This window comes from Xiphophorus couchianus, chromosome 5 (assembly GCF_001444195.1).
Source record: "Xiphophorus couchianus chromosome 5, X_couchianus-1.0, whole genome shotgun sequence".
NCBI classification, from domain to species: Eukaryota; Metazoa; Chordata; class Actinopteri; order Cyprinodontiformes; family Poeciliidae; genus Xiphophorus; species Xiphophorus couchianus.
Genome location: NC_040232.1, coordinates 11,865,761 through 11,886,503, shown reverse-complemented (window position 1 = coordinate 11,886,503; position 20,743 = coordinate 11,865,761). Strand labels below are relative to the sequence as shown.

The window sequence follows — 20,743 nt, the reverse complement described above, 5'->3', positions numbered from 1 at the left end:
GGCCCATTTGATTTGGTTGTTTTTTAAAAGGGGACAAAAGGTCTCCATAAGCCAAAAGTATAGTATATAGAAATATATTTTGTTATGGTGTGTATAGTTTCCATGCTGCTTCTTAAATAAATTAGTAAATATAATTGAAACCATGTTGCACTTACCCTGAATACCTGAGCTCTGAGATCTTCTGTTTTGATTAGACTCTAAAATGTTGCCAAAATAACTTTTTATTTGTGTTGTGACTTAAAGAATTACTTCTTAAAATTCTGATAATAATCTAGCTATGAATATGAGCACAACGATACAATTTTATTTATATCAGCCTCCTACTACTGAATCTTTTTCTATTTATTTATAAAGGCAGCTGAAAGGTTGTTAGGTAATATTTTATTTCTTGCTTGATTAGCCTTTAAAGGTTCAAAGTTTTTATGGTGAAATGTCAGAACACAGAAGGCTCAAATCTTATTCTGTTAAGATACTAATCCTGCTTCTGGGTGCTGCCCCCTTCTGTCCTGGAATGTGGATCATGAAACAATTAAACACAAGTTCCTATCTGAAAACTCAAAAAAGTCGATCATTTCATGGGACCACTGTTGTAGGGGTGTTCAGTTTGGCAGAAATATTCCCCTCACAGTGATTTTCTGTCTGTACAGCCTGTCCTGTGTTCAAAGACCTCACTGGCACATTTGTTTTCACCCAGATATCAAACTAACGATTTTAATCTAATCAGAGACACAGAAGAACATCATGGCCACACTGATGTTTTCCTCAATCTGCTGCAACTGAGCTGGAGTTCTTTCATCACTGTCCGAGCCAACATCCCCCAATTCGACCTCTGTGCCAAGTTTGGTCTCTGAAGATATTACAAAAAGAGATGGGAAACCACATCTTTCCTCAGACCTTCTTCTAATGTAGAAAATAAGGTTTCTGCTTTTATGAAAGCTATCCAAGCTACTGGAAAAACATCATTTGCTGCTTCTTATTTTTTTCTTTTTGGGGCCTTGATGCTAGAAGTATCACCAGTCATTAGATAGAATCTGCATAGTTTTGCAGCGTTTGCAAATGATACAGGCACAAACACATTGCTTGTGTGCATGTGTGTGCATAGGTGTGAATGTTAAATTAGGAGCATTTTTCATGTTGGGGTCAGAGTGATGGAAATAGGATTGTGACAGGCAGGCCTCAACAGCTTTCTTTGTACTTCCTTATGTCATGAGTTTGTGGTTCTCTGACTGGGTGATTCATAAACACCCACACATACATTTACATGTCAAATATTCATATATATGCGGTATACACTATTTTTGGCTGTCTGGTCCTTTTTTTGCATTGTAAAAATAGGACTTTTTATGTCACATCAGTAGCACTGACTACACCATTCTGTGGCTTCTTAGCATAAAATATAGCACAAGCTTGATAAGTGTTCAAAGTTAAAAACAATTTAGTTTCTTAATGGTGAACACAAAGTCACAAACTGCCTGATAAAGGGAGTGAATCCTTGCTCAATTCGTACTTAATGATTTAATGTTACAGATTTATTAAAAGTGCAAAAATCTAATACAGCAATATTACTCTCTAAGATGTAGCTAAGTAGATGAGGAAAGGTGCATACTGTACTTTTAAACCTAATTTTCACATTGCAATCACTACCTGTAATGTAATTTATTTTATTGTATTCACAGTTAAATCATAGACCAACACAATGTAGTGCATAATTGTGAAATGGAATATAATTTTTTTTAAATAATTAAAAATCTCAGAACTGCAGATTGCATTTCAAGTCGACCTATCTGAGTCGATGCTTTGCAGAACCAACTTTTTCTGCAAGCCTTTTGTCTCTATCAGCTCTGCATATCTAGAGACTGAGGCTTTGCCCATTCTTCTTTTGAATATAGCTCAAGCTCTGATTGGATGGATACAATCTTTGAAAATTAAATATCTGGGTGTTTTGAGTTGTTGTCCTGCTGAAAGGTGAACATCTGGTCCAGTGTCAGGTCTTTTTTTCAGCATTTATTCCCCAAGGATTGATGTGCATATACCTCTTTCTTTCTTCCCCTCAACTATGACCATCTTCCCTGTCAGGAAATTGCCATAAAATTCAGTTTTTGTCTTATCTTATTAGAACTCCTTCTTGTACATGTTTGCTAATTCACCTACTTGGCTTTGGAACATTTGATTGTCTTGCACCAATGACTTCCTCTTTTCCAGATTTTATGAGTGCATGACTAATATTTTATCTCAACTGAGCTTTTGATCTCTGGGTTCTCCAGGGTTACCGTGGACATCTTGGGTGCTTCCCTGATTAATGCTGTCCTTGCCCGGCCTGACAGTGTAGATGGCCACCCATGTGTTGGTAGGTTTGCAGTTGTACCAGACATTTTCTGTTTTCAGATCATGGATTAAACCATTGTTTTAGAACTCAACTTTTTAAGCTTTATCCCTCACCTGTCTGCTGTGTTCCTTGGTCTTCTTAATGATGTTTGTTCACTGATGTTCTCTAACAAACCTCAGAGGCCTGCACAAAACAGCTGGATTTATATTGAGATACAATTCTACACAGATGGATTCTAATTACGTGACTTGAAGGGAATTGGTTGCTCATGGGGTTCATATGCTTTGCAACGCATTGTAAAGCAAAACGACAGAAACAAAGTACTCAAGCAAAGCAGCTGGGTTTGTGTATTTAGTCACATTACACCACTGGGTAAGTTAACCATTAAGGTGTGGGACGACAGCACTTCATCACCTAAAAAAAGAGTAAAATCCAGAGCAAACAACTGCAGACAACAAGCGACAGACAGAAAAACTGGAACAGACATTTCTTCCATAGATTTCCCTATCACCGGATTTCTTTTTAGATAAGGAGAATGAACCCATCTGACTTGTTTTCAGTCGGCCATTCTGTGAGACATCCAGGTCTTGAAGGGATAAAAACCAAAAGACACACAATGAAATCATCTCTGATAGTTATTATTTCCTCTCAGTGAAACTCTTAAAAGTTTAATGAGATACTGTTGTTGTTTTTCTTCCTGTTTTTCCTGGAACTGATTCCATTCTGAGTTCAAACTTGTGCAGCTACTTGAAATTGTTTAGTCTTGTTAGTGTACCGTTTGGCCATTTAAACTATAAAATGTCAGGAAATTGTGTGATTCCTTATGGGGGTGTGCTGACATTTTATGATTTAATTATCAGTGAAGCCTGTCATGTTTTCCACCTGTTCTGTTATTAGAGGGCCATAAAGGAGATTGAGAGCTTTAAGCGAGGTTTTGTGTTACATCTACGTTTGAGAAGTTTTGAACCAGAATAGCGATAGACATATTAGTCAATGGGATACTTGGATTTAACAAGTATCAATAGTTAAATCAGCATCAATAGAGCAAGTGATTTAGATAATATCCGGCTAAAGGGCTATTTTACAGTTTAATTAATTAATCTTTACTGTTTTTGCTAGTTTCTTTTTTCATTTCAGTTTACATATAATCGTATTCACGCCACAGACATAAACATAGGCATGATTGAAACATAAACAAAGACAATTTAATAAGCAAAAATTGTGAAAACCAAAAGACAGTTACATTTAAATGGATCTTATGTCATTAGGACCATTTTGAGAATTAGACACAAGATAGACAGAGATATATTGTCTCGTCTTGTTGGCTGAATTTTTAGTCTTTTGAATGAAGTAATTGAAGCCTCACAATCAAATTAAACAGGCTGCAGCACATCTGTAAGACTGACGCTGCATATACCATACAGAGCGGCGTCAGTCTTTTCTTAGCAATAAAGAAAGTAAGTGTGTTTCTTAAAAAGCTGAGCTGTTAGTCTAAGATTCCTGTGAGCTTAAAAAAATTACTTCATACCCAAAGGTGATTGGGAAAATGGCTTTTCTGAATGGCTGCAGTCATAGGTGTGGTGAAAAGGAGCATGACGCAGCAGATCGATGACACGATTTGGATCTGTCACTGCTCAGTGCAAGACATTAGGTATGCACAACACTGAGGAAGCTGTGTAGTAAAAAATATGAGGATGCACATGCATGCCTCCCTGCAGGTACCACTTTTAATTCGAATTGGAAGGTGATTGGGGTCATTTCCATCTCTCTTAAGCTACACAGATGTAGAAACACTGATGCAATAATAAATCCTCACCTGTTTTCTGCTTTTACCTAAATATAAATCTGACGGTTTAACCATCTGCTGCCTTTGACTGCATAAAGCACAAAGAGGACAAAACTGTTTTAAAGAAGGCTAAAATAATGGCAACTGTCCTTATTCTGCCAGCACAGCCTTAGCAGCTCTTTCAGCTGTTTCATAAATCAACTAGTTAAAAGGCAAATACACATTGGAGAATAAACAGTCCCTTCTTTCTCAAGGCTGCTTGGAAGGATGAAGTTGGGGGAGTAATAGGGTGATGGAGTTAGGAGGATCAGCTTGGCTTAACTTTGTCAGTGCACCAAATTCCCTTCAGTCCCTCTCCCACTGTCCGCGCTCCCTCCACTGATCCATAATAGGCTGCTCCTAAACGAAGCGCAGAGCTTAGTTTCAGGTTGAAAACCTTAAGAGAAAGATTAATCTAAGAATATTTACTACAAACTAAACCATTGCTACATGTGATACAGTCAGTATTGTTGGCATGTTTAAACTTGTTAAAAACATCTAATTCAATCTTTTTTCTCTCAATAGTGTTAATGTGAGTGTAATAATATAAATACTGTCTGCGTTGGTTTGGTTAAAAGCATCTTCTAAAGAACAAACAGTGATGTAAATGGTACTGCATGTATCACCCTGGCTTTGTTGGGTCACAGTATCTGATAAAAATGACTTAGAGAAAGTTTTTTTATTGGCTGTGGAAGTCAGATTATGTCTTTTTTTTTTTTTTGGAAAGAAAAAGTGTGCCCACTCTGGAGGCCCAAGCAGAACATTCTGTGTGACACATAGCCTGTGTTTATTTAGGTTTTGCTTCTATAAACTCTGAAATGGCTTGACCACTAGCTAAGAGAAAATGTTTAAGACTGCACATGTTGCTGGTTTCCCCCTATTTCTCATTTTTAATATCTTGTTGTGTTTGTTTTGCACTTAAACAAGTGGAATTATGAGTCGCAATTGATTAGTGGCATAACACACATTACTTGGTTGAGAAAATACTGAAAAGAAAATAGGTGTCTGGTGGAAAGGTGATATGTGTATCTACAGTGAATTAATTAATGTTTGTCTTTGAAAGTATCAATTGTCCACAATCTGAGAATATGTTTGATTGGATCTTCATATTTTCTGATCCTACAACTGAGAATGCTCCAGTATGTATTGAGCTTTTGAATTGTATTGTATGTATTACTACTCGCAAGCACTCCATTGAAGTCTAGATTTTAAAAAAATATAAAGGTGTATATTTATTATATGCCTTTCTGACTTTTTATATTACTTTTAAAAGCCATTCATTGGAGAGTGTTGAGATAAAGCTTGACTAAGTAAATTTTCCTAATAAAATTTAATCCGCTTTTAATCATTAACTTTAACTCAAAAAGAACCAAGCCGTAAACTTTATTCCATATAAGTCAAATCCTTTTTAACTCTAAACTGAGAGCTGGTCATTGAGTGTTAGGAAGTAGTAGCTTGTATGCAGGATCTTTCTCTGGGATTGTTTTGGAAGGAAAGCCGGTTGGAAAAGTTAGCGTCTTGTTAATCTGGACCAGAGCAATTTCAGGGGCAGACGAAAACCAGATGTTCGCCACGTTAGGATATGGCAGTTTTGAAGTCCAAGTTGAAAATAATTGTTGCTCTCTCATTCCCTGCATCTGTGTGGTTGGTTTATATTGTATTGAAATTGTGTTCTGAATGAATAAACAGGCTTTAAACAAACACTGTTTGTTTAGTTTGCACCTAAAAAAAACTACCTGTTTTTTTTATTTAGATAAAAGCACACTAGCCTCAGACCATATACTGTAAGTCAGAATTCAGAGCAGCCTGTTGCTCAGGGACCTAACCATTCAGTGGAACCACACTGAAGATGGGTTTGTCGCTACTGTAGTCGGTATTCTGGGACAACGGCTCAGAAATGCTGGCATAGTTAATTCTGGGATGAAGAGCTCTGTTCCAGAACAAGCTCTTCACCAACACAATAACTCAACTCAAAGTTTGGAAATATGGGTTTCTTTTTTGGGCACTTCTTACTGTTAGTTTCATATTACAGGAAATGAAGTAGGAAAACTTTGCTAATATAGCACAAAGAGCATGCCCACCACATGCATGGGTGCTTGAATACAAAGACCTAAACTGGCCTTGTTCTTGTTTCTGTTATAGAGTAACAAGCCTTTCCATTTGATTAATTTATCAGGTGGAACAGGTTCTTAAACAATAAAGAGTGTGTTGCTGTGTCAGCAAAATGACATTTCTTTAATTTTACAGAAAAAGGAACAAAACATAGTCTCTGTAACACAGCAGTGTTTTTACCTACTGAAGTTCTTTGTGAAAATCATTTGTTAAAAAATGACAGTCATGCCTGTTTAGTGCCAAAATGTAAAGGGGAGAGAAGGAAGTTAAATAGAAGCTTCCAGGTTCAGATTTATAGGCGCTGGGTCACCACTGGAAGTGGAGCTGGAGCAGAGTGGTGCAGAACTCTCCTGCTCTCTCCAGACCTCCTTCGTCTTCCCTTCTCCCCTGTATGTAGGTCACTCTGGGTGCACATCCAGGTGAATATGCTTCTTTCCCAGAGTGCAGATGGAAAAAAATACTCAAAGTATTACTGTCCAATAAAACAATACTATGGAAAAATTCAGTATTAATAGCAAAGGTCAGGACTTTCCACAACAGATGCGATGCTTCCTGTCACACCCCTGGCGAAGATGTGTGAAAAGCTTTAAAATAAATGAATATTTCATTGCAGTATCATAATTTTACTCTGAGAAGCGTTAGAAAATTGCAACAAGCACATCTATTCAAGGTGTGAAAAATCCCATTTCAGGAAAAACCTGTTTAATTGTCCCTACAATAAAGATTGCATAAAACATTTTTGCAAATCTATACTTTACTTTTGTAAGCTGCCGTCAGTTGTCTAATGATTAATCCATTTCTTTCTGTTTTCCCTGATTCATAACATAACACAGAGGCTCTTTCAAATCCTTTCAGGGCTGAAAATAAAGGCCTGCATTTACAGCATGAGAATAAGAAAAAGAAAATATCCAGAGCTCGCTTCAGCAAATAGAGACATCTTGGGGTCACAAAGTCTTTATAACAACCATTAGATACTATCTACATATCAACGAGAAAAAAAACTTTTTCTGTCGTACAATCACAGACTTAAACATTTGGCACTTGCTACACTGTACTGGGATTTTAAGTGGAATCTGCTTTGGTTAGATGAGATTAAGATTGAACATTTCAGCAGCAAACACTCCAGCTGGATTTGGCAAGAAATATGGGATGAAATCATGGAAGAAAAACTCTTAATGCCCTATATCAATTACAGTGGAGGACCTGTGATGCTAAGGGATATTTATTTTCTAAAAGTTATAGGAACCTTGGGAGTGCATGGGATCATGAACTCATAAAAAAAAAAAAAAATATATATATATATATATATATATATAGATGGATAGATAGATAGATAGATAGATAGATAGATAGATAGATAGATAGATAGATAGATAGATAGATAGATAGATAGATAGATAGATCCCACAAAATATCCTTCATTTTTATTGGTTTTTGAATTTCAACACTGCCTTTCTGTTCATCGTTGATCAAATTGTTCCTACATTGGGCAAGTTAAGGATGTTTGATGAATATAAAGAAGAAGCGTTACCTGCATTAAAAAAACAAAACAAACAGACCAGTTGAGCCAGTTCTTCAGAGCTTTGGTCCAACTGAGAGAAATTTTACAACTGAAACAACTTTATTGGCGCTTTACTGCAAGCTGCAACCTCAAGCAAAAAGCACACAGAAGTAGGAAGACTATTATTTGGTGTTTAACAAAATATTATGGGCCATCAGTGCTGAATTTTAAAGCTTGGTTGGAGCCTTTTTGGTGATTTATATGCTGCAGAACTATGTGGGAGTGGCTGAAGGTGTTGTAATGAGCGGTGCTGGCATGACTTTGTGATCCACAAAGATAAAGTTTTCTTTTTATTCTTGAAACGTTTTTCCATTGAAAAGTTTTTTAGTTGCTTGTTTATTAAACTTGTTTATATATCTAAGATGTGCTTAGATACATAATTTCTATAAAATCCAGTGGTTGGATTTGGGTTGCAACGGGAAACAACATAAAGCTGAACAAAAAATTGTGAATTTATTCTGTAGATTGTCCTGATACAAAATGTTAATATTTCCTTTTAGTATTTAATTTAAAGAAAGAAACAAACGAACAAAGATAGAACAAAGGAAAGAGAGAAGGGAAGCAAGCAAGAAAACCTTCTGGTTAAGCTGAATAAAAGAGAGCATAAAAGACGAGACAGGATTCTGGACGATCTAAAGATGTTGTGAAAGAAGGATAGACAAGGATTCTTCTCTTTGTGCACGTCAACCTTGTGAAATGTTACAGAGGAATCAGGGCTGTCCTTTTGGCAGAAGAACAACTGTACAAAGTATTAAAGTTTGGGTGATAATAATTGTGCTAATATGTGAACTTGTTGCATTTACATAAATTTTCTCTTTACCTGAACAAAAGCACTTAAATTAAATTGTGAATTAAAAAAAAAAAATCACAGTGAGATTATGTTACTGCAATAAAAGATTTATAATGCTTTTTCGCCTATTTACCAGGTATGTCAATAAATATGACTGACATAGCACATGTTTATGTCCCTATTGTTCCATATAAAGAATTGAAATGTTGAAAAAGTGCTTGGCTCGTTTTAACCATAAATCCAAAGTAGGGCGTACAAGTCCTTATACTAGATGTTTAAACTAAATCAAAGCAGATTTCCTGTCTGTCATTGAGCATATGAAGTAACCCAGCAGTGTTTATTCCCACAAGTTTACCTGTGCCCCCCATTAGAGGTCCCAGCAGCCGCCGCCTGGGCAGGATGTTTTTGATGAAGCACGGAGCTTAATTTAGTCCCAGGCATTCTCAGTATCTGTCACCTAACTCCCAGCGATCTCAACACAGAGAGCCGGAGGTGTCAGTGTGTACGTGTGCATGATGGTCCGTGTTTGTCCACCGAGGACAAATATAAATTCAAGAAATGCACACGAACATTATACCATCCTGAAGATGAAAAATCTTCAGACAATGAGGAGCTTGTTTGCCTAATCGCCGCATGCTTATGCGTGACATGCTATTGTGCTCATACTGTTTCCTTGATGTAAAGCTCTTTAAATGAATTGTTAATGCTGAGTATCAAAAAATAATCCAGTTAAACCCAGAAAAACACCCACAGTACTGATTTCATCTGGCTTGTTTCAAGTTCTTACTTGGCTAGTAAATAACCAAATAGGTGAAGGAATTGCCAGCAAACCAGCTAAAGCGAAAAGCAAACCGGTGCCAGCAGCCTCTGCCAAAGACTTCGGCCTGTACCCAGTGCTGTTCTCTTACTGGTACATGCAAAAATGTTCTGCTTTCGTCCTTGAGTTACAGCATTAGTCTGCCCGCGAGGAAAATGGTTTCAGTCAGAACCCTGAGGAAGGATCACAGCCGTTATAGCAGCTACATGTGATCCTTTGTCTTCCAGGCCTCTGTCTGTTCTCTGAGTGTGATAACATGTGGGTTTTGAGCAGCCTTTAATTGAATCTTGTGATCCTCTGACCTCGTCATTTTCATGCAGCACTTAAACAACATGTTCTGACTTGTCGAAGGGCCGCACGGAGCGCAGTGAGGGGAGAGCTGTGTGGTCTTAATGCGTCCGCAGCGAGCTGAACAGAAAGGAGGACCACACAGCGGCACGGTCAGATCGGGTTTTCAGAGGCCTTATTTATAATCTGGGTCAGAGTCCAGGCCGTAACCTTGCTCTCGCTGTCCCTCCTCTGCAACCCATTTCATCTTCATCTCGGCGCTCCGCCTTTAACTCTGCTCTCTGTTTATGCGTCTGCTCAGTCCATTCAAGCTCTATTCTCATCGTCCCTTCTCTTTGTAATGTGCTGAATCATGCATCTCTCGGTTAGATGAATGTCATCAGTTTTTTTTATCTGAATGTAAATATGTAATATATAAAGGTGAACACTGTAATGTACTGTACTATGTCTTCTATTCTTGTTAAATAGTATGTTCAATTATTTAAATTACGGCGTATAATTCAGAAGTAATAAGCGATACAATCCAGTCGGTTTGGAGTTGAAATGTTTTAGAAAAACAGTTTTTGTCAGAGGCATGGTGGCCGTACTTTCAGCTTGTCAACTAATGATATGACAAATGATATGTCAACAAACATTGAGTTTCAAAAACTCATTTGTGTTGCAAATGGGAATTTCATGCACAAATGGGCGATTATTGTAGATTTTCTTTAGTTCAGAGAAAGTCAAAATTATCAAGTGATTTAACGTGCTTCCTCAAATATAATTTTGCTAGATATCTTTTAGCAAATTTCAGAGAAATGCCACAATGAGCCACCATGAACAAGGTTCTGGCATAATTCCTTCTGAAATTCTTATCAGAATTTGTAGAGTTTATTTAATCGGGTTGGCTTCATAGTACTTTTGTTTGAAGTTTCATAGGAAGTGTTAGATTTTATTTTCATTTTAACAAAACCATTGCATGTGAAGAACTATCTATACACATCTTGAAGATTAATAGATAAGCCTTTTTGACAATTTATCTCTGATTTTTAAAAAAAAATATTGATTGACATGTTTTTTTTTTTCTTGCCTCCACTGGTATTTTTGACTTCTGGTCTTTTGAGCTTCATGTCTTTTAGGTTGTTTAGTTTTCTCTGATAGAACATTGTAAAAGCAAATCTTTGCTACTACACGGGTATATGTAATAAAGTGGCTAAGGAGTTTGTGTGTGTAACTCTAACTATGTGTTGCAAATGGAAAATTCACAATGAATTCAAAGTTGTGCCTAAAATTTCTGTTTTACAAAAACAATGACGTTATATATTGTATTATAATCACTCCTGGGATAGAACACTTGAAATAAATCATTAAAAGGCTAAAATTATATATAACTCCTGCTGAAGATGAGTACATATGAACCTCTGAATCTGTAAATGGAGAACATTCTGTTTCTGAGCAGAGATAAACAGAATGAGTGTGACATCCCTGGCTAGGTTCTAAAACCTGCTCTCCAATATTCAGTGAAATAAGCCTGATATATGAGCTGGATGTGTTGGGGCATGCTTCGCTTTGCTCACAGATGTTTTTATTTCATGAGCTGAGCGATTCAGCTCAGGCGTCATGTGCGTTTTATTTTTTCTGCCTTTTGTAATGGTGCAAAGCTGATCGGTTTGTTGCGAACTCAGATCCAACAGTTAGTCTGGCATGGTCATGCCTGAGCTGAGAACACATGACAAGACCACAACTTTTCGGTTTTTAGCTGCTAGCTTGAAGTCATTTTCAATGTGACAGGAGAAGCAGATAAATCGCTGATAGTTTTATCTTATTTTTTATCAGGACACTTACTGGTCTAAATGTTTTAGTTCAGTCTGTTGCTGTTAAAAGCCAGAAGCAGATTTTGATTTATTTTCAAAGAGGTGCCACTCTGCTGAATGTTGTCTTGGCCCTGCAGCCACCATAACCTGAATCCCATTTATCATGGGAGAGTGGCAAAGACTGAACACATCACATGGATAAATGCCCATGCCTCAATTCCCCACAGTGGCTCTGAATCTATCATGGCCCTGACATGGCTGTCAGCAGTAAGACTTGATGACGTTGTCCTGTTTTTCATGCTGGAGGCCTCCCGGTGTGGCATTCTGGCGAATGCTTACTTGGTGTGAGTCGGAGACAGGCTGGCAACCAAGGGACAGCCGAGGCGAGCCACAGAGAGGCTTCAGGGCCCTGCCGGGACCTGCGAGGTCCACTTCTCTCTCTGCCAGAGGCCTTGGCTCCCAGAGAGTGAGTCACAACCCATACTCCTGACACACACGCAAACACACACACATTAATATAAAAAGACACACCCACAGTGTGTAGGCATGCAGGTGCAAGCACATGTGGAAGACAATGGATTGAATGTGTCGATCCAAAAATTAAAAATTTCTGTGACCATGCAGAGCACTTCAGTTTTTTACTAAGATCCTAGTTTTTAATTTTATTTTTAAAAATTTGTGTAAAGAGGAAGGATAACTAAACATGGTTTTCATTTTTTTTAATAATAAAAATCTGAATGCAAATTTTAAAATGGAAGCAAATAGGTCCATGCTGTGGAGGTACTGCAGAGAGCGACAGCTCAATTGGGAGGATCTTCTAACGCAACGACTATTAGTTGTGCACTTAATAAATTTGACCTACAAATAGGTGGAAGAGGAAAGCCTATGTTAAAAATAACTTAAACTTAAAAAAGGTCATTTTTTAACACTTCACATCATCTTTCAGTTACTTATATACAAATGTCGTCTCTTGGTATTTTCCAAAATAATAATAATAATAATTCAGTTCAATCACACTTACTTTCTAATTAATCCTAATTATCAATCAGTGCATTATTATTACAATTTGTTTAAAAGGTTTTCTGTGTAAGGAAACCCAGCAGATTACAATGAGTCATGGACTAGATGATGGGAGCAGCATTGTGTCTTTTCTCCAGCTGTGACATGAAAGCGTGTCAGAACTGTTTGGAAAATGGATGGACTTAAATACAGGATAATCCTGGAAGAAAGGCTTGTGGAGACAGATCATGGAAACCCAGTCAGTCAGTGAGGAGTCAGACAGGCATGGTTTGACCCAGAGAGCTGGCATTATGTCTTTTATTTATATGCTATTAGCAGGTCATGGATTCCTCTGAGGTCTTTCCTCTGTGGGAGTTGGAGCAGCGGTAAACAGTATTTTCCCGTACATTTATAGAATACCAGCAGTTCCTTCAAATAACACTCACCCAATCACAGAATCCTCCTCTCCCTTTCTAAGCTGTGTAGAGAATTCAAAGCACAGCTGCAACAGAGTTTCTTGGAAAGAGTGACATTATGCTTCTGAGATATCAGACATTAAATTGCAAAAGAAATGTTGTGTACCAGTTTACCTGATATGAAAAAAGTATAAATTAACAATTACATTTTGACTTTCCGATTTGTGCTACAGTCTTGAAACCAGGCACTGAGGTTCACTTTCCAGCAGGACAACAACCTTAAACACACAGCCAGGTCTGCAGTGTGGTAGGTTAGACATATGTGCTCGAATGGCCCAGTCAAAGTCCAAATAAAGTCCTAAATTGAATTGAGAATCTATGCTAACACTTGAAATTTGATTTTTTTTGTGTTGGTTTGTCACATAAAGTGGCAATAAAAGACATGAAATGTTACAGCTGTGATGTGAGGAAGTTACTCAACGCATATAAAGACGTCTGTAAGACGCTGTAGCTATTTCCAATCAGTTCATGTCCCTCTGCTTACAAATATCCACCTCCATTTCATTCATTCGTTTGAGTTAGAACCACAGAAACCTCTGATACACACACACACACACACACACACACACACGCACACACACACCTACACACACACACACACACGCACACACAGAGAGAGAGATGTGGTATCAGCAAACAAATGAAATGTGCACCATGTGCTTTACACACATGCTTTAATATTCTCCAACAAGATCTTCTGCCGTCTGTGGGAGTTTGAGATCAAGGCTTCGATCAGCTGGAATGATCTGCCTGAGTGAAGGGGGGGTGTAGCATTTATGAGGATGTGTGTGATTTATGTTCAGTATAAACATGTGTATCCTGTGCAGAAGAGAGCAGGCAGTAATTGTGCTGTAAGTGACTACACATCTCAGATTACTTACATTGCATCCAAATATTTGTTGTTTTAAGAACAAATGTTTAAAAAAATGTTGTGAAAAATGTAGTTAGTAGGTTATCCAATTATTTGCATATTTAGAATAATTAAATATCTAAGACTGTTCTATGCCTGTTGTTTTATTGCCTTTGCTGAAACCTTTACAGTAAAGTTATGCTTTTATGTTTTAAAAGTTGCATGAGTAAAATGTGTAAGAGTTTGAAAATTAATGTTCTCAAGTTCATTCAGATAAATTTATTCTGCAGCAAAGCTTCAGGGAGTGTTTGTCCAAGTTATCAAACAGTAAGTTATCGTCACATACATTTTTGAATTCTGAAATATATTTCTAAAATGTTTTGCTATTATTAGGTCCAAATGAATTTTATTGCAATCCATCTACACCATTTTATTTTCCTCTGCACAGTTTGTCACATGAAATGCTATAGTTAACAAACCACAGAAAAATCTCTCAGTTTTTCACTGTGAACCATTGATGGTAAAAAGAAAGTACACCCTCTTTCAATTTCAGGTGCCTTCAGACGTTACTTGGTTCTATAATTGTTTAAATATAATCACAAGAATACAAAAGCATACAACCGATCCCACACTATCATCATTAACAGCAATAAACAAAGATAAAACAAAATTATATGGAAAGATTTATTTAATCCCATGTTTTAGCAGCTTGTAGAATCCCCTTGAGCAGCAATAACTTAAAAAGAGTCAGGTCAAAGTTTGTTTGCATAGTTTCTAACCAGCTATCATCTCGAGTTGCCTAGAAGAACTTATCTTCACATTTCTCCAACCTGTTGTCATTCAGGCAGACATCAGCTGCAGCTCCAACACTGGCAGCTCACCCTGTCTCATGTTCTGTCAAATGTTTACAACAGGTCAAATGAGCAAAACGAAGGAAAGTACAAATCTCTATTCATCCTTCTAATGATGCAGACATAAGTCTGAACATCAAGCAATTTGCTTCAAACAGTTGCAGATATTAGAATATCCCAATATATTTCACCGAACAGAAGTTTACCTTCCATTTTTTGCCATCGTCCAGACATCTTTTCGTCTGGGTGAGGTGTTTTTTTTTTAATCTACTAGGAAACCTGGATGTGAAGGAGTGCAGTTTAAGTTTGAGTCCCTGTCTACAGCTTTACTGCTCTGAAAACTCTACAAACCCGTGTGAAAATGTCACCTTTTTTGGATGTAAATAATTAAGGCTCTCTCTCATCGTCTCTCTTTCTCTCTCTTGCTCCCTCTATTTTCTCTTGATCTCTCTCTCTCAACATTTATTGGGAACATCAGAGCAGGGGGTACAGGTTTAAGCAGTCCCAGGCTGGAAAACAAAATTATATATATAATTGAGGAAAGGTCAGCTAAGTGCTCGAAGGACGGCTGAACTTTACCTTTGCTTCATTTCGGTATAACTGATGGCAGGTGTGATGTTAAAAATGACTGAATGCTGTCTGCGAATCCTCCGTAAAGTATTATTTTAATGGAGGGCACATTTGTTGTAGCTGTATAATAGTTTCTACATTTTAGTTCTAACACACTTGAATGCTTACAGTTGCATTGTTTTGGGATTTTTGTTCATGACAAACCGAGTATCTATCATAGACTCCTGACAGCAACTATGATCTTAAGTTGTGGCCTTCTCGTGTTGACAGAGCTAATTAAAACATGGCCAGGGTGGCATATGAAGCAGTTGGCAGAAAGAACCGACATCTTGCATCTTGTCTTGCGAGACAAGATGCAAACAATTAGCTCTGTGAGAAAACTGCAGCTAGTTAACAGTTATCAGCTAAATTTAGCCTCTGTCTGGAAGCTTGCAGGGTGTTTCACGTTTTTTAAAGAGTCTGGCCTGATTACCGCCAGTTCAAAACCATTAAGGATAAGGACAAGCATTATTTCCACAATGTAAGGAATAGTAAAATATGTAGTGAATTATTCTACCTGGTTTCAAATTCATTGAGGCACAGTTTGTGTTCTGCGTATCCTTGGCACATTTGTGAAAACCTAAAATCTTCTCATCTCATGAGACAGATGTAACGAGACTACATAAACCCAAAATTATTCATACCCCCGTCAAATTTAGATGTAAATTGTTTCATCCAACCAAGAACGTAGTTTATGTTAGGAAAACATAACATGCCTTAAAACATTATAAAACAAGATGAAAAGAGTATATATTCTGAAAATATCATTTTCTTACACTCATTTGCATTAATTAAAGAATGTCAAGAATTTTTCAAACATTCCCAATAATCAATGGAGATATCTTTATTTGCATGTTTCCCCAGGTGTTTTGATGATTTATTTTAATGACAGGCTCCAAGTCTATCATTAAGCCTCTTAATTTGTCATACAAATTGCATAATAAGCTAAAAATGAACTCAATAATTACAAAAGTACTAACTGGCAGTTTTGACTGTTTTGCATGTCTGAGCCAAAAGATTAACAATTTTTAAAAGGCAATTTGGTTTGCAGAGACTCTGTAATCTAGTATGTTAATGGTTCTGGTTGTGTTTGGTTTTTCTTTTCTTTTTTTGTTTTTGTGTTTTGCTGTTTTGTCTTTTTAATTTGGATATTTTAAATGTTTTCCTGGTCCCGTGTTAATCATTCTTTAGAAATTAAAGTTTATTGATCTTTCATAGGCCGTACTTGCATCATTATGCCATTATCATTATATTCCATGAAAATGTTGTCAAATGACAATATTATCGTTTATTGCAATAATTTCTGAAAATAGCCATTATCTATCAAAGGCTGTAATTGTGACAGGCCTAGTTGGGAGGCCTCTTTGCCATCACCCAAAGCTTTAGCTGCTTTCCAGATTCTCTATCAAAACTTTAATATACAAAAGAATTATGTTGGTAAAGTTATAAGATGACTTTGAACCCACTTCTAACGACTTCTAGGAATAATTTTGGACTAAACCGCAAATTATCCTCTTTGTTTACTTAGTTTTCTTTGTTGTTTATTTTGTTTCCCTCATATGCACTGGCAAAAATAATAAGAAATCCTAGTGAAGAATAGAAACAGGCCTTTGAACTGTGACAGGTAGTTTGAGGAATCTGAGCTCCTAAAGAAATACTGAATGAAATTATTCTCAGTATGCTCTCAGTGTGCGCCCTGCATTAGGTATCTGAATGGGTTCATGTGCTGCCTTCAGCAACAGGATGAAGCTGTCACTCACTATGCATTGTATCCAAGCGATTCTTGAACTTTTGGCATTCATATGGGCTGACAAACAATGTTCTGCTGGCTATATGAATGTTTCTCATGGCGGTAATAGATTGCATGTATGCATGAGTAGCCATAGGGTTTGTGGAATGTTGATGTGGTCCAAAGTTTAATAGAATGGAGCGTGGGTGTGGAAAAGATTCCCCTGGAGCACAGTTAGGGTCTTGCAGTACTAAAAAGCTTTGACCTGGATCTGGTGTTCACCCACTCACAGGGACATAGCAACATCCTCTCCGGTCCAGAACGCGCTTCAATAGTTTGGCAATGCAGCAAAGAAATATACAAATGGACAAATGTTGTGAAATATTAACAGACGGACAGGGGAGGAAAACGGGCTAAAAAAGAAACTCAAAAATATAAGTCAGAGAACACATCCCTGTTGTCCTGCGTTGCTCATCATGTAATGAGTAGCACATGACTTGAATCGAGTTTGGTGCGTGATCTCTTATCGGACAAAAGCGTCCCACAGAGAGAGCTGGCGGGGGCAGATGGAGCCTCTCCTGTCCTGTTTGTCGGCAGTCATGAGGTCTCCATTTTGTTCGCCACGCTGTGTCTCGTGGTTAAAAGTGCATAAAATGCTTCAGTTGAAAAAGAAAATCCCCTTGCCTTTAAAAACATTCAGCTGTGGCGGAATGTTCAATAAATCAGATGCTGATCTTGAGGAGAGCATCTGGGCTGAGGTTGGACGGGGGAGTCAACAGGACAAGAATGGAGTCTTTGGATTTTTTGATAACAGCCGAAAATGTCAACCCTAAAGGGTGTGAAGTGCCTCAGTGAGAATTTATTTATATTTTAGCCACTCAGTGAGCGGGGTACATTAATGTCAATGTTTGCAGCTATTAACAGATCGTTTTCCAGTGGCATGCTGATGGATTCCTATAGTTTCACTCTCAGAACTGTCATAACATCAGCATGTGTTCAGATGGTAAGCTACGATCCCCTCTTCGTTTATTGGTACCCCTGCTGCTACTACTCTATACATCCCTTTTTCTCAATAGGGCAGCTCTTAGTCTGCACATTTCACATGGTTGTATAATACATACAGTAGAGGGAGCTTTGTTCATTCCTTATTTAAAAATCTCTCTAGATCATCCAGAGTTCTGTGGCATAAATCTGCTTCATTCAGGATTTAGATCTGGGTTATAGACTGGTCACGAAAGAATGTTGATTTTATGCCTGATAAAAGCAGTTCTGTATTTATTTGGCCGTATATTACAAATAACTTCCCTACAAGAAACAGTGATGTCGCACTTTCACTTTTCAGGCAGACTTCACAAAATTTTGAATGCAGGGGTGTCAAACTCCAGTCCTCAAGGGCCGCTGTCCTGCATCTTTTAGATATGCCTCTGCTGCACCACACCTAAATAGAACAATGAGGTCATTAGCAAGGCTCTGGAGAACTTATCTACACAAGGAGGAGGTAATTAAGCCATTTCATTCCAGTGTTTTGTAGCTGTGGCACATTCAAAACTGCAGGACACCGGCCCTTGAGGACTGGAGTTTGACACCTGTGTTTTAATGGCTGTTTCCAGATATTAGATGAAATTTATGATGCCAATCTCTCTAAACAAGTTCCAGTGGTAGAACAGCCCACAGCATCACAGATCCTCCTCTATGTTTTACATTATAATGCCATACACATATCACTATTTTTAAGACTTTTACTTCTTTAACAAACTTAGTATTTTACTCAAAAAATATCTTTCAAATAGTTATATTGCTAAATATATTTGACATATCCTCTGTGAAAATGCTAAACCATATTTTCTTGTTTACAATTTTCCTTTTCAATTAATGGCAAAAGCTGTAAATAGTTTTTATGCTGTTAAGTTTTCAATGTGTTTCAGTAATGCCTACAAAATCTGGGACTCTGTTTACATTTATTAAACAGATTGAAAAGACTTTTTGTTTTTTATGATGTGCCTTTAAAGGGTTAACACGAGAATGCTCCTCCATACACTGTTTTTTTTTATGCCAGACCCCCTAAGTGGTTGTTACCTATTAGTTTACTTTTATGATAGTAGGACAAAAACCTTTTTCCTGGTGTGTTTTCTAAACAATGTTGTAGTTGGTGTCAACTCATTCTTCGTACCATTTCTCAAACCGTAATCGTCCAATATTTTTTTAACCTTCTGTACCATCCTGCTCTAAAGGTAAATATGGGCCCATGTTTGTCACAGTTCTTGTTTTTAATACTTAATGCTCTTTTTCTGTGTGTGAGATTATAATATAAAATCTGAGTTTATTTTGTATCTGTGCTATTGTTCCAGTTCTGCTTGATTATGATGCAGAATCAGTGTTTTATTTGCATGTAGAGGAGCTACACTGGGAAGTAAAGAAAAACATCCCACATCCAGAAGAAGCAGCTTATCCAACATTACCTCAAACTGAACAGAAAAATATTTAGAGATTTGAATGTATATGTGTCTGTGGAAAACCATCACAAGGAAGCACCTCCAGAGGCAGCTGGCCACAATCCACTGGGTAGCTTTAAATTAATTTAATGTATGCTAAAACAACGTTATCTGGGTTTCCTCTTGGAGAGCTGTGTAAAAGGCCGACTTCCTGTCTCTGTGCAGAAAAACTAGTGGAGAAGTTCTGAAATACAAGCCTGCATGTGACGACCAGACCTGATGGTGAGGTGAGTCCATCAACCCAAAGGATTGATAAAGATGAATGCCTCCAAAAATAAATGCCACGGTTTGTTTTGTCTGTTTGTGTATTAAATGTAAAGTGCTGAATAAAGAAGTTGGGAAAAAAATAATCAAATTTGTGTCGCTGTTTGTGTCCAGGATACAATGACTGTGTGTTTTCATTTTCTGTCCCTTAAAATGTCTTATGAGGATGGGCTGCATGAAGATGCAGACACATGATAATGTGACAATACTTTTAAATTGTATGAATAAGAGGTCAAACATAATTCCGTTCCTCATAAAGCAACATATTAAAACTGAATCAAAGATCACATGAATAAGGGGATATGTTAAGCTGTGTAACGTTGCATAACATTAAGCATTATACAGGACATTGGTGGAAGAAAGGGCTCAGTGGATGTGTGGAGTGACAGAAATGGAAAGAAATTGGCTGGTGACGACACTTCTCTGTGTAGAAGTTGTTAGTGAATGAAGAAGAATCCAAATGAACTACTTTCAAAATCTGTGAGGTCAGAAGTAAAAGTGAAGTCAGAAAAAGCATAAAGATGAAAGAGGCTTTTTAAAAGGAAATTGAATTTGGTCAAAATCCACTAAATTTCTAAAAGTATTGCATCACTGGCTTTTGCACACAGATAACCTTTACATCCCAAATTTTATTCAAAGTGTATTTTGTTTTTGAGCTGCCCTTTGTAGCTAAAATAGCTCTTATGGGAAGTCTCTCCACAAGGTTTAGAATTAGGTTTCAGGTAATTCTTGGCTATTTTTTGTCTGACCATTTGTGAGGTCACACACTAATGTTGGGGAAAAAAAATATCTGGCTCCAAATATCTGCTCTAATTCAAACATATTATGTTCTAATACATCCAAGTGAGGATTACACTCAGACCAATGAAGTTCTTTCACACCAAACTTACATCCATGTAATTATGGAACTTGCTTTTTGCACTGGTGAACAATCAGTTTGAAACTTAAGAGGTCATCCCCA

The 20,743-nt window shown here is 37.3% G+C and overlaps 1 long non-coding RNA gene across 1 annotated transcript in view; it reads left to right on the top strand.

The window, feature by feature from the left end:
- LOC114144561 (uncharacterized) overlaps positions 1-19,868 on the top strand; it is a 28,163-nt gene extending 8,295 nt beyond the window's left edge. Inside the window, exons 2-3 of the long non-coding RNA XR_003595510.1 lie at positions 2,265-2,347; positions 19,684-19,868. This is a non-coding gene — a long non-coding RNA (uncharacterized LOC114144561). The remainder of the gene's footprint in view (positions 1-2,264; positions 2,348-19,683) is intronic.
- The last annotated feature ends 875 nt before the right edge of the window (positions 19,869-20,743 follow it).